This window comes from Muscardinus avellanarius (assembly GCF_963383645.1).
Source record: "Muscardinus avellanarius genome assembly, chromosome: X".
NCBI lineage: Eukaryota > Metazoa > Chordata > Mammalia > Rodentia > Gliridae > Muscardinus > Muscardinus avellanarius.
In genome coordinates, this window is record NC_137792.1 from 34,231,977 (window position 1) to 34,243,976 (window position 12,000).

Genomic DNA, 12,000 nt, shown 5'->3' on the forward strand with positions numbered 1-12,000 from the left:
GGAGCAGCCTCCTCTTCAGGACACTCCCACTATGCTACGCTGCCTTGCTGCAGGCCCCAAAGCAATGGACCCACCGACCATGGACTGAGACTTCCAAAATTGTGAGCCAAAATAAACCTCTTCTTCTAGAAATTGTATTTTGTGACAATAGTAGCTGACTAATACACCTGGAGAAGTGGATGGGAAGTCCCATTTTCCCAACCTGTCCAAAGCAAGCCATTTGGAGGGCAGGAGGGCATGCTAGAAAGGCTGAGCTTTGTAAAGATCCCTAAATTTGAGATCTCGTACCACTATCCACTCACCTTGTCATACACTTAACCTTTCTGAAACTCAATTTTATCAGTGATTAAACAGTTTTAGAAATAACAGTTCCTGGCTGGGTGTAGTGGCACACACCTATAATGTCCCTAATTGGGAGACTGAGGCAGGAGGATCGCAGGTTCTAGACTAGCCTCAGCAACTTAGTGGGACTCTGTTTCCAGATGAAAAATAAAAAGGGCTGGGTGTGTGGCTCAGAGGTAAACACCCTGGGGTTCAATCAATCAATAAATATATAAATCATAGTTCCTATCTCCTAAGGAGGGTTTGAAGGATTAAGTAAGATACAGAATCCAAAGCAATTAGCCCAGTGCCTGTAGTGCTCTGTAAGTATTAAGGGCAGCTAGTTGTTAACTGCGCCAGTTATCCATTGTGGGCCAACTTGGCTCAGCCGAGGAAATTCTTCTGCTCTATCTGTTGTCAACTGGGATATAGTCATCTGCTGGTTGAATTGGGCTGGCATGACCAAAATGGCTCACACATATGGCAAACAGTGCCAACTGTTGGCTTGAAAGTTGGCAAGGGCCGTTGTCTGTAACACCTATGCACATTCTCTCTGTGACACATGGGCTTCACTACATGATAGTGGGGTTACAAGCGGGAATGCCCTAAAAGCAACTTCCTGAACCTGAGAAATTGGAAGCTGCTAGTCTTCAGCACCTGAGACCCAGTGCAGTGTCATTTCTGCCACATTAGATTGGTGAGTCACAAGGCAGCCCCATGTGGTGGTGCACACTTGTAACCCCAGTACTTGGAAAGCTGGGAGAGGAAGAGTGCAGGTTCGAGGCCAGCCTCAGCAACTTAGTGAGACCCTCAGCAACTAAGCCAGACCCTGTATCAAAATAAGGAATAAAAATAGGGCTTTCGGTGTAGCTTGCAAGTAGAGTGCTCCTGGGTTCCTTCCTCAGCACCAAAAAATAAAATAAAGGAAAAAGGAAAAAGTCACAAGGCCCGTCCTGATACAAAAAAAAAAAAACCCAAAAAACAAACAAAAAAGACCAGCTCTTAATGGGGAGAGGAGCAAAGAATTTGTAGTCATCTGTGTTAGTCAGCTTCCTATTACTGCAACAAATGCCTGAGATAATCAACTTATAAAGAGAAAAAAGTCAGGTACGGTGACATATATCTGCTGTCCGAGCTACTCAGGAGGTAAAGCAAGAGGGTCACTTGAGTCCAGGAGTTTGAGGCCAGCCTAGGTCACATAGTAAGACTCCTGTCTCAAAAGAGAAAGAGAGCCAGGTGTGGTGGTGCACGCTTGTAATCTCAGCATTTGGGAGGCTGAGACAGGAGGATCGCAGCTCGCAGACAGCCTCAGCTACTTAGTGAGGCCCTCTGCAACTGGCTTTAGAGGTTTCAGTCGTGAGCACTTGTTGCCACTGCTCTTGGGCCTGTGGTGTGGCCAGGTCATGGCAACAGTGTGTGGTAAAGCCAGTCGCAGATGGAAGGTGAGAGAGAGAAGCAAGGGATGGGGTCCCACTTTCATATCCCCAGTGACCTCAACCCCCCCAGTAGGCCCCACCTCTTAAAGTTGCCACCACCATTTGTTTTGTTTAATCCCCAGAGGCCTTCTACCTCTGAGCTATATCTCCCAGCCCCCCCCCCTTTTAGTGGTAATGGGGATGGAACCCAGGAGCTTTCTACCTTCAAGCTACACTCCCAGACCTATTTTATATTTTATTTGGAAATGTTCTTACTAAGTTGCCAAGAGCCTCTCACTAAGTAGCTGAGGCTGGCTTCGAACCTGCATCCTCCTTGTCTCAGCCTCCCAAGTACTGGGATTACAGGCATGCACTACCATGCACGCCACGCTCCACCATCTCTTAATAATACCCCTCTGGGGAACAAGCCATTAACTCATTTTTTTGGAGGGACATTTCAGTATCCTATCTGCCCAGTAGTTGCTCCATAGAAGATTTGGATTTCCCTCTCTCCTTAGTATTTGGTCCATTGAAGGTGTGGATTTCAAAGAATAACACACCTAAGAACTATTGGATATCTGTCTCTGGAACATTCTTGCTCTGGGTCACCTCGAGTGACATTCTTCACGCTGTTCAGCTGACTAAGGCCAGGCCTAGGGGGTGGGACCGGGAGCTAGGGGACAGTTGGTAGCCCCCAGCCCCTGCAGCTAGATGGGAAGAGAACCCAGAACATGACTGAGTCTTCACTGCACAGACACCTGGGCATGAGTCAGTGGTTCTCAAAAATAATTTATGAGACCAAATTAGGTCATCTATTTTTGATTATTGTGGTTATTAATTTGACAAATTGTAATTCAGTGCTGCCCTCACACGCAATAATTCATGGGCGTTGAGGAACTCTTGGCTCTCTCTTCCAAGGTATTATTTCCTTAATTCTTTCCTTTCAAGGCACAACAGATTCTCAGAGATTTTCTTTTTTTTTTCTTTTAAATTTTTTTATTGGTGCATTTTATTCATACAACATATTGGGGTAAAAATCTTGTGTGTACAAACATGTACTCATCGCTGATTTAACCCCTACCCAATTCCCACCCCATTCCGTCCCCATCCCTCCCTCCCTTGCTTGGCTTAGTGATTGACTTCGATATGTTTAAGTACATTGTGTGTTTTAGAGATTTTCCTCTTTCCCCCTCCTTTCTTCTCCTTTAGATTGTCTTGTTTGCTCCTCTATAGGATTTCCTTTTTCAAGAGTTCCTCCTATGACCCATTTCTCCCTAACTCTCACATATTAGGGAAAGCATCTGATTTCTTATTTTTTGTGACTGACTAATCTCACTTAGCATAATGTCCTCCAGTTCCATCCATTTCCCTGAAAATGATGTAATTGTGCTTTTCTTTATGGCTGAGTAAAATTCCATTGTGTACATATCCCACAGTTTTGTAATCCATTCATCTGTTGATGGACATCTTGGCTGGTTCCATAGTTTGCCTATGGTGAATTGTGCAGCTATGAACATAGATACACATGCATTAGTTTGGTAGTTTGGTTTCTTTTCTTTTGGGTAGATACCCAACAGTGGTATTGCTGGATCAAATGGTAGATTTGTTCCCATTCTTCTGAGGATTCACCATACTATTTTCCAAAGTGGTTGCACTAATTTGCAGTCCCACCAACAATGTCTTAGAGTTCCCACTTCTCCACATCCTCGCCAGCATCTGTTGTTGTTTGTGTTTTGAATGATGGCCATTCTAGTTGGAGTTAGGTGGAATCTCAGGGTAGTTTTGATTTGCATCTCTCTGATTGCCAGTGATGTTGAGCATTTTTTCATGCATTTATTGGCCATTTGAATTTCTTCTTTTGTGAAGTGTCTATTTAGTTCATTTGCCCATTTTGTTATTGGATGCTTTGTTTTCTTAGTGTTGAGTTTCTTGAGTTCTCTGTATATTCTAGATATTAATCCTCTATTGGTGGTGTAGGTGGCAAAAATTTTCTCCCATTTTGTTGGCTCTCGATTGAGGTTCTTGATAGTTTCCGCTGTTCAGTTTCATGCAATCCCATGTATTGATTCTCCTTTTAATTTGTTGTGCCTTTGAGGTCTTGTTGAGGAAATGTTTGTCTGTGCCTATATGTTGTAGTGTTGGACCTATGCCCTCTTCAAGGAGCTTCAAGGTCTCTGGTTTAATTTCCAAGTCTTTGATCCATCGTGAGTTGACTTTTGTACAGGGTGAAAAAGTGGGATTAACATCCAATTTTCTGCATATGGTTAACCAGTTTTGCCAACACCATTTGTTGAAGAGGCTATCTTTTTTCCAGTGTATGTTTTTGGCCCCTTTGTCAAAAATCAGTTGGCTGAAAGTGTGTGGACTTGTTTCTGGGTCTTCTATTCTGCTCCATTGGTCTATATATCTGTTCTTTTGCCAGTACCATGCTATTTTTATTACAATGGTTTTGTAGTATAGTTTAAAGTCAGGTATTGTGATTCCTCCTGCGCGGTTTATGTTGCTGAGAACTACCTTGGCTATTCTGGGCTCTTTGTTATTCCAGATAAATTTAAGGACTGATTTTTCTATGTCTGTGAGGAATGATCTTGGTAGTTTAATGGGCATTGCATTAAATCTGTAGATCACTTTTGGGACGATGGCCATTTTAATGATATTTATTCTGCCAATCCATGAACATGGAAGGTCTTTCCATCTTCTAAGATCTTCAATTTCTTTTTTCAGTGTTTTATAATTTTCTTTGTAGAGATCTTTTACCTCCTTGGTCAAGTTTATTCCTAGGTATTTTATTTTCTTGTGGGAGATCCTGAGTAGAAGTGTTTTCTGAATTTCTTTTTCAGTGGATTTATGGTTGGTGTACAGGAAAGCTTCTTACTTTTTAAGATTGATTTTATATCCAGATACTTTGCTGAATTTGTTGATCAGTTCTATAAGCCTTTTGGTTGAATTTGTTGGGTTTTCTAAATATAGTATCATGTCATCTGCAAATAGTGAAAGCTTAAGTTCTTCTTTTCCTATTTGTACTCCTTTGATTTCCTTTTCTTGCCTTATTGCTCTGGCTAGAGTCTCTAGTACTATATTGAAGAGAAGTGGTGATAGTGGACATCCTTGTCTCGTTCCAGTTTTTAGGGGGAATTCTTGAAGTTTTTCCCCATTTAATATGATGTTGGCAGTAGGCTTATTGTAGATTGCCTTAATAATGTTGAGATATGTTCCTTCTATTCCAATTCTCTGCAGTGTTTTTATCATAAATGGATGTTGAATTTTATCAAATGCTTTTTCAGCATCTATTGAGATGATCATGTGGTTTTTGTCTTTGATTCTGTTTATATGATGAATTACATGGATTGATTTTCATATACTGAACCAGCCTTGCATCCCTGGGATGAACCCTACCTGGTCATGATGAATGATTTTCTTGATGTAGTTTTGAATGCGTGTTGCTAGTATTTTGTTTAATAGTTTTGCATCCAAGTTCATCAGAGATATAGGCCTGTAGTTTTCCTTCCTTGAACTGTCTTTATTCGGTTTGGGTATTAGTGTGATGTTTGTTTCATAGAATGTATTTGGGAGAGTCCCGGTTTTTTTCTATTTCCCGAAATAGTTTGAGTAGTATTGGGATTAGCTCTTCTATAAAGGTTTTATAGAATTCACTTGGGAAACCATCTGGTCCTGGGCTTTTCTTTGATGGTAAGCTCTTTATTGCTATTTCAATCTCTTTGATTGTTATTGGTTGGTTTAAGTGTTCTATATCTTCTTGACTCAGTTTAGGAAGGTTGTATTTATCTAGGAAGTTGTCGATATCCTCCAGATTTTCCATTTTGTTGGAGTATAGTTTTTCAAAGTAGTTTCTGATAATCCTCTGGATTTCTACGCTGTCATTAGTAATGTCTCCTTTTTCATCCCTTATCTTCATAATTTGGGTTGAATCTCTCTTTTTTTTTTTTTAGTTAGGTTGGCTAGTGGTTTATCAATATTGTTAATTTTTTTCAAGAAACCAGCTTTTGGTTTTGTTGATTTTCTGTATTTTTTTTACTCTCTATTTCATTAATTTCTGCTCTAATTTTAATAATTTCCCGTCTTCTGCTGGCTTTGGGGTTCAATTGTTCCTGCTTTTCAAGAGCTTTGAGGTATGTCGTTAGGCTATTTATTTGAAGATTTTCCATTTTTCTTATGTGAGCACTCAGTGCTATAAATTTTCCTCTTAATACTGCCTTCAAAGTGTCCCAGAGGTTTTGATATGTTGTATCTTTATTTTCATTTGTTTCTAGAAATTTCTTGATTTCACCTCTTACATCTTCTATCACCCATTCTTCATTCAGAAGTGTGGTGTTCAGTCTCCACATGTTTATGTTGTTTCTCTGGGTCTTCTTATAGTTGATTTCTAGTTTCATTCCATTATGGTCTTAAATGACACAGGGAAGTATATAACATTTTTTAAATTTGCTAGTGCTCATTTTGTGTCCCAGGATGTGATCTATTTTGGAGAAGGTTCCATGAGCAGCTGAGAAAAATGTAAACTCCGCTGTAGATGGGTGAAATATTCTATATGTGTCCAACAGGTCCATTTGGTTAATGGTGTTCTTTAGTTCTGAGACATCTTTACTAACCCTTTGTCTGGAAGATCGGTCTAGTATTGTGAGTGGTGTGTTGAAGTCTCCCAGTATTATTGTGTTGGGATTTATGTGTGGCTTCATGTCACAAAGAGTTTGATTTATGAAAGTAGCTGCCCCTATGTTTGGGGCATAGATGTTGATTATTGTTATTTCCTCTTGCTGGACTATTCCTTTTACCAGTAAAATGTGACCTTCTTTGTCTCTTCTAATAAGTTTGGGTTTGAAGTCTAACTTGTCTGATATCATAGTTGCTACTCCTGCTTGTCTTCGAGTACCATTAGCATGGATTACCTTGCTCCAGCCCTTTACCTTGAGTTTGTTCCTATCTTTACTTGTTAGGTGTGTTTCTTGTAAACAGCAGATGGATAGATTCTGGCTTTTAATCCATTTTGCCACTTTGTCTTTTATTGAGGAGTTGAGGCCATTTACATTCAGTGTGATTATAGAGAGATAATTTTTAATTCCCAACATGTTAAGATCTTATTTCTGTTGAGATACTGTTTATTCTTCTTTGCTTAGTTGTCTGCTGGATGGGAATTCTTGTTTCTTTGGTTCTGGCGCGTATTACCCATTTCCTCTTTGCAGTTAATCTCCTTGAGTATTTTCTTTAGTGCTGGTTTTGAAAACATAAATTCCTTCAGTTCCTGTTTGTCATGAAGCTTCTTATTTCCCCATTTAATTTGATGAATAGTTTTTCTGGGTAGGAAATTTTTGGCTGGAAGTTGTTTTCTTTCAGAGTTTGGGATATGTTACTCCATGCCCTTCTGGCTTTCATAACTTGGTTTGGGAAATCTGGAGTGATTCTAATTGGTTTGCCTCTGAATGTCACGTGGCCTTTTGTTTTTGTTGCCTTTAAGATTCTCTCCTTGTCTTCCACATTAGTCATTTTGACAATTATGTGGCGTGGGGATCCTCTTCTCTGATCCTGTCTAAAGGGATTCTGTCTAAAGTTTCCTGGACCTGTGTATCGACCTCTTGCTCTATGTTTGGAAAATTTTTCTGCTGTTACTTCCTTGAAGAGATTATTGATCACTTTGGTTTCAACTTCTTTTCCCTCCTCTATTCCAATTATTCTTAGGTTAGCTCTTTTAAAATGGGCCCATATTTCTTCAATGTCAGATTCCTGCTGTCGGATTTTTTTTCTTTTTTTTTTTAGGTGAAGCTATCGTACATTTATTCATTTATTTTTCAGAAAAAATTTATCCTGATATGGAATATGGATTCTAGATACCCAAAACAATCTCGAAGAAGAACAAAGCTAGAAGATGTATATTTTCTGATTTCAAACCATATAATGCTACAATAATTGAAACAGTGTAGTACTGTTCTAGAGGCAGATATATAAACCATTGGAGTTAAATAAAAGCCTAGAGATAAATTCTTCCTTATATTGTCAAGTTATTTTTGACAAGGTTTCCACGAACATTTGGTGGAGGAAATAATAATCTTTTAACTAAATATTGTTGAAAAATAATAATTACATGGAAAAGAATAAAATTGGACCCTCACCTAACACATATACAAATATTAACTCAAAACAGATAAAAGACCTAAATATACATCTTAAGACTATAAACTTTTAGAAGAAAATCTGGGTCATAAAACCTCACAACATTGAAATTGGCAGTGATTTCTTGGATATGATTTCAATGGCACAGGCAAGAAAAGTGTAAATAAACTCCCTAAAAAATAAAAAAATATTGTATATCCAAAGACAATGTAAACAGAGTTCAAAGTTACTGATAGAATGGGATAAAATATTTTCAAATGCTATATCTGAAGGTATATTAATATTCCAACTAGAAATCCTAAAAATTAGCAACAATAAAAGCAACGAATACAATTTAGAGATAGGTAAAAGACTAACATAAATAATGAATATCCACAGATAACCAATCTTAGTTGTCTGTTGGATGGAAAATCTTGTTTCTCTGGTTCTGGTGTGTGTTACCTATTTCTTCTTTGTAGTTAATCTCTTTGAGTATTTTCTCTAGTGCTGGTTTTGAAGACATAAATTCCTTCAGTTTCTGTTTGTCGTGGAAGCTTCTTATTTCTCCATCTAATTTGATAGAAAGTTTTGCTGGGTAGGAAATTTTTGGCTGGAAGTTGTTTTCTTTCAGAGTTTGGAATATGTTACTCCAAGCCCTTCTGGCTCTCATGACTTGGTTTGGGAAGTCTGGAGTGATTCTAATTTGTTTACCTCTGAATGTCACTTGGCCCTTTGTTTTTGTTGCCTTTAAGATTCTCTGCTTGGCTTCCACATTGGTCATATTGACAATTATGTGGCGTGGGGATCCTCTTCTCTGATCCTCTCTAACGGGAGGTCTATAAGTTTCCTGGACCTATGTATCGACCTCTTGCTCTATGTTTGGAAAATTTTCTGCTATTATTTCCTTGAAAAGATTGTTAATCCCTTTGGTTTCACCTTCTTTTCTCTCCTCTATTCCAATTTTTCTTAGGTTAGCTCTCTTAAAACGGGCCCATATTTCTTCAATGTCAGATTCTAAATTAGAAACTATGTGTTCATTTTTAGAATGATCATCTTCTAGGAGCGAGATTCTATTCTCCATGTGGTCTAATCGGTTGTTTGTACTTTGAATTGAGGCCTTTACTTCATTAATTGCATCCTTTATCTCTCTTTGGCTCTCTCTGAATTCTTTTTGAAACACCTCTATTATTTCTACAGTTATTTTCCTGATTTGATCTTCTATAAATCTCTGAATTTCTGTTTTATCAGGTTCTGATGTTGTGGGGTTGTAGGCATTCATTGCTCCAGTATTATTCCTCTTTCCCATGATTTCGGAAGTTTGTACCTTCTCTGGGTTCTTTCCCTGGGTCACTACGACTTCACTTAAGGTGCTTGGGGTCTCGAGTCTATGGTATCTCAGTTCCCACTAGTCCTTTACTGGGTTGTATCGCAGAGTCTCAGACCCTGGGAGTCAATCGAGGCTGCTTTAGACCATGGGGGGTGCCAGGTTGGGCATTCTCCTATGGTGTAATATCTCTGCCACCACCACTCCCCCACTGGATCAAGTCCCTGGGAGTGCAGTACTGGGATTTCTCCTCTAGGGGCCCCAATTTTACTCACTGTTGAATGCGCAGATGGAGCTGTCGTGGACTCGGTGAATTCGCTGCTGCTGTTGCCGGTAGCAATATGGCGCCGCTGCTGTTCCCTCGGCCGTGAGGCTGGCATATTTCTTTTCTGTTTTTGAACTCCACTCTGAGTCCCTGCAGGGTGCGCTGAGCCCAGCCCCTGGGAGCTTTAGATGCTCCCTGTGCCGAGAAATCTGCCAAATCCCTCCCGGCTGTTCCGCAGCGGCTCACCTCGGCTCGCTGTCCGCCACTCCTCTCTGGAGCTTGGTGAGCTGTTGAGTGAGTTGGTCTGGTGCCGTCTGGTGAACTCGCCGCTGTTGCCAGCAGTAAGGCGCTGCTGCTGCGTTCTCAGGCATGAGACTGGCATATCTCCTCTCTGGTTTCTGAGCTCTGTTATGAGTTCCCTTCCTCTCTGGAGCCTGGTGCTGCAAGGCAAAATGGTGCCCGCCGCTTCATGCCACGGCTCTGGCTCCAGCACTGTGGTCTGGTTTCTGGTGTCTCATTTTCCAGCCCTCTTTTTCTCTGTCCCTTAAAATTACATTTTTTGTTTTTCTGCTGATGGTGTTTTCTGGCTATGAAAGGCGCTGATTTTGTGGTAATAGAGATTGGTTGTTAGCGGAGCTCGTAAGCCCCATTTTGCTCCGTCGCCATCTTCCCGGAAGTCTCGGATTTTTTTTCTAAATTAGAAACTATTCGTTCATTTTTGGAATGATCATCTTCAAGAAGCGAGATTCTATTCTCCATATGGTCTAATTTGTTGTTTATACTTTGAATTGAAGCCTTTATTTCAATGACTGCATCCTTTATCTCTTTTTTACTCTCTCTGATTTCTTTTCGGAAGTCCTCTATTATTTCTAAAGTTATTTTCCTGATTTGATCTTCTAGAGATCTTTGGATTTCTGTGTTATCAGATTCTGATGTTGTGGGGTTGTGGGCATTCACTGCTCCATTGTTATTTCTCTTTCCCATGATTTTGGAAGTTTGTGCCTTCTCTGGGTTCTTCCCTGAGTCACTACGAGTTCACTTAAGGTCCTCTGGATCTCGAGTCTGTGGTATCTCAGTCACCACTACTCCTTTACTGGGTTGTATCACAAAGTCTTAGACCCAGGGAGTCAATTGAGGCTGCCCAGACAGTGGGGGGTGCCAAGTTGGGCGTTCTCCAGTGGGGAGTTGTGACTATGGTGTGACATCTCTGCCACCGCCACTCCCCCACTGGGCTTCACTGCTAAAATCTCCGACCCAGGGAGACTATCTGCGCAAGTCCCTGGGAGTACAGTACTGGGACTTCTCCCCTAGGGGCTGCAATTTGACTCATGGTTGTTGAGTGCACTGATGGAGCTGTAGTGAACTCGGTGGATTTGCTGCTGCCGCCACTGGCAATGTGGCACCACTGCCATGCCCTCGGCTATGATGCGGCGTATTTCTTCTCTGGTTTTGAGCTCTGCTCTGAGTCCCTGCCAGGTGTGCCGTGCTCGGCCCTTGGGACCTTTAGATGTTTCCTGCGCCGACAAAACTGTTGACTGCCGCCCAGCTGTTCAGCACCTGCTCACTTCGGCTCGCTGTCCACCCCTCCTCTCTGGAGCCTGGTGGCTGGTTGAGTGCATTGGTCTTCAGCCATCCAGTGAACTCGCCGCTGCTGCTGGCAGTAAGGCACTGCTGTTGCGTCCTCGGCCGTGAGGTTGGCGTAGTTCTCTGGTTTTGAGCTCTGCTGAGTCCCTGCAGGGTGTGCTGATCCCGGCCCTTGGGAGCTTTAGACGCTCCTTGCGCCGAAAAAACTGCTGACTGCCGCCTGGCTGTTCAGCACCTGCTCACCTCGGCTCACTGTCCACCCCTCCTCTCTGGCGCCTGGTAGGCTGTTGAGTGTGTTGGTCTAGAGCCGTCTGGTGAATTCGCCGCTGCCGCCGGCAGTAAGGCACTGCTGCTGCATCCTAGGCCGCAAGGCCGGCTACCTCCTCTCTGGATTCGAGCTCCGTTCTGAGTTTCCCTTCTCTCTGGAGCCTGGTGCTGCTAGGGAAGATGTAGGCCGCACTGCTCCTCGCCGCGGCTCCGGCTGCTCCGGTCGCTTCGTGCCGCGGTTCCAGCTGCTCCACGCCGCAGTGGCCACGGCACTTCAGGCTAGTTTCTTTCTGGTGTCTTGTTTTTCCAGCCCTCTTTTTCTCTGTCCCTTGTATTTACAGTTTTTATTTCTTTGCTGGTGGTGTTTTCTGCCTCTGAAAGGCGCTGGTTTTGTGGTAATAGAGCTCGATTGTTAGCGGGACTTGTAAGTGCCGCTTTCCTCCGTCGCCATCTTCCTGGAAGTCCAGAGATTTTCTTCTCTTACCCTTCAACCAATAATTGCTGAGAATCACAGTTTCTCTGACATTATCTAAAACCCAGTGCAGGAGAATGGTTTTCCTCCTCCTCCTCCTCTTCCTCCTCCTCCTCCTCCTCCTCCTCCTCCACCTCCTCCTTTTTTTTGTGATACTGGGGATTGATCCCAGGGGCATTCTACCTCTGAACCACCACCTCAGCTCTTTTTTTAAATTCTTTCTTTCTTTATTTATTTTTGTTAAAAG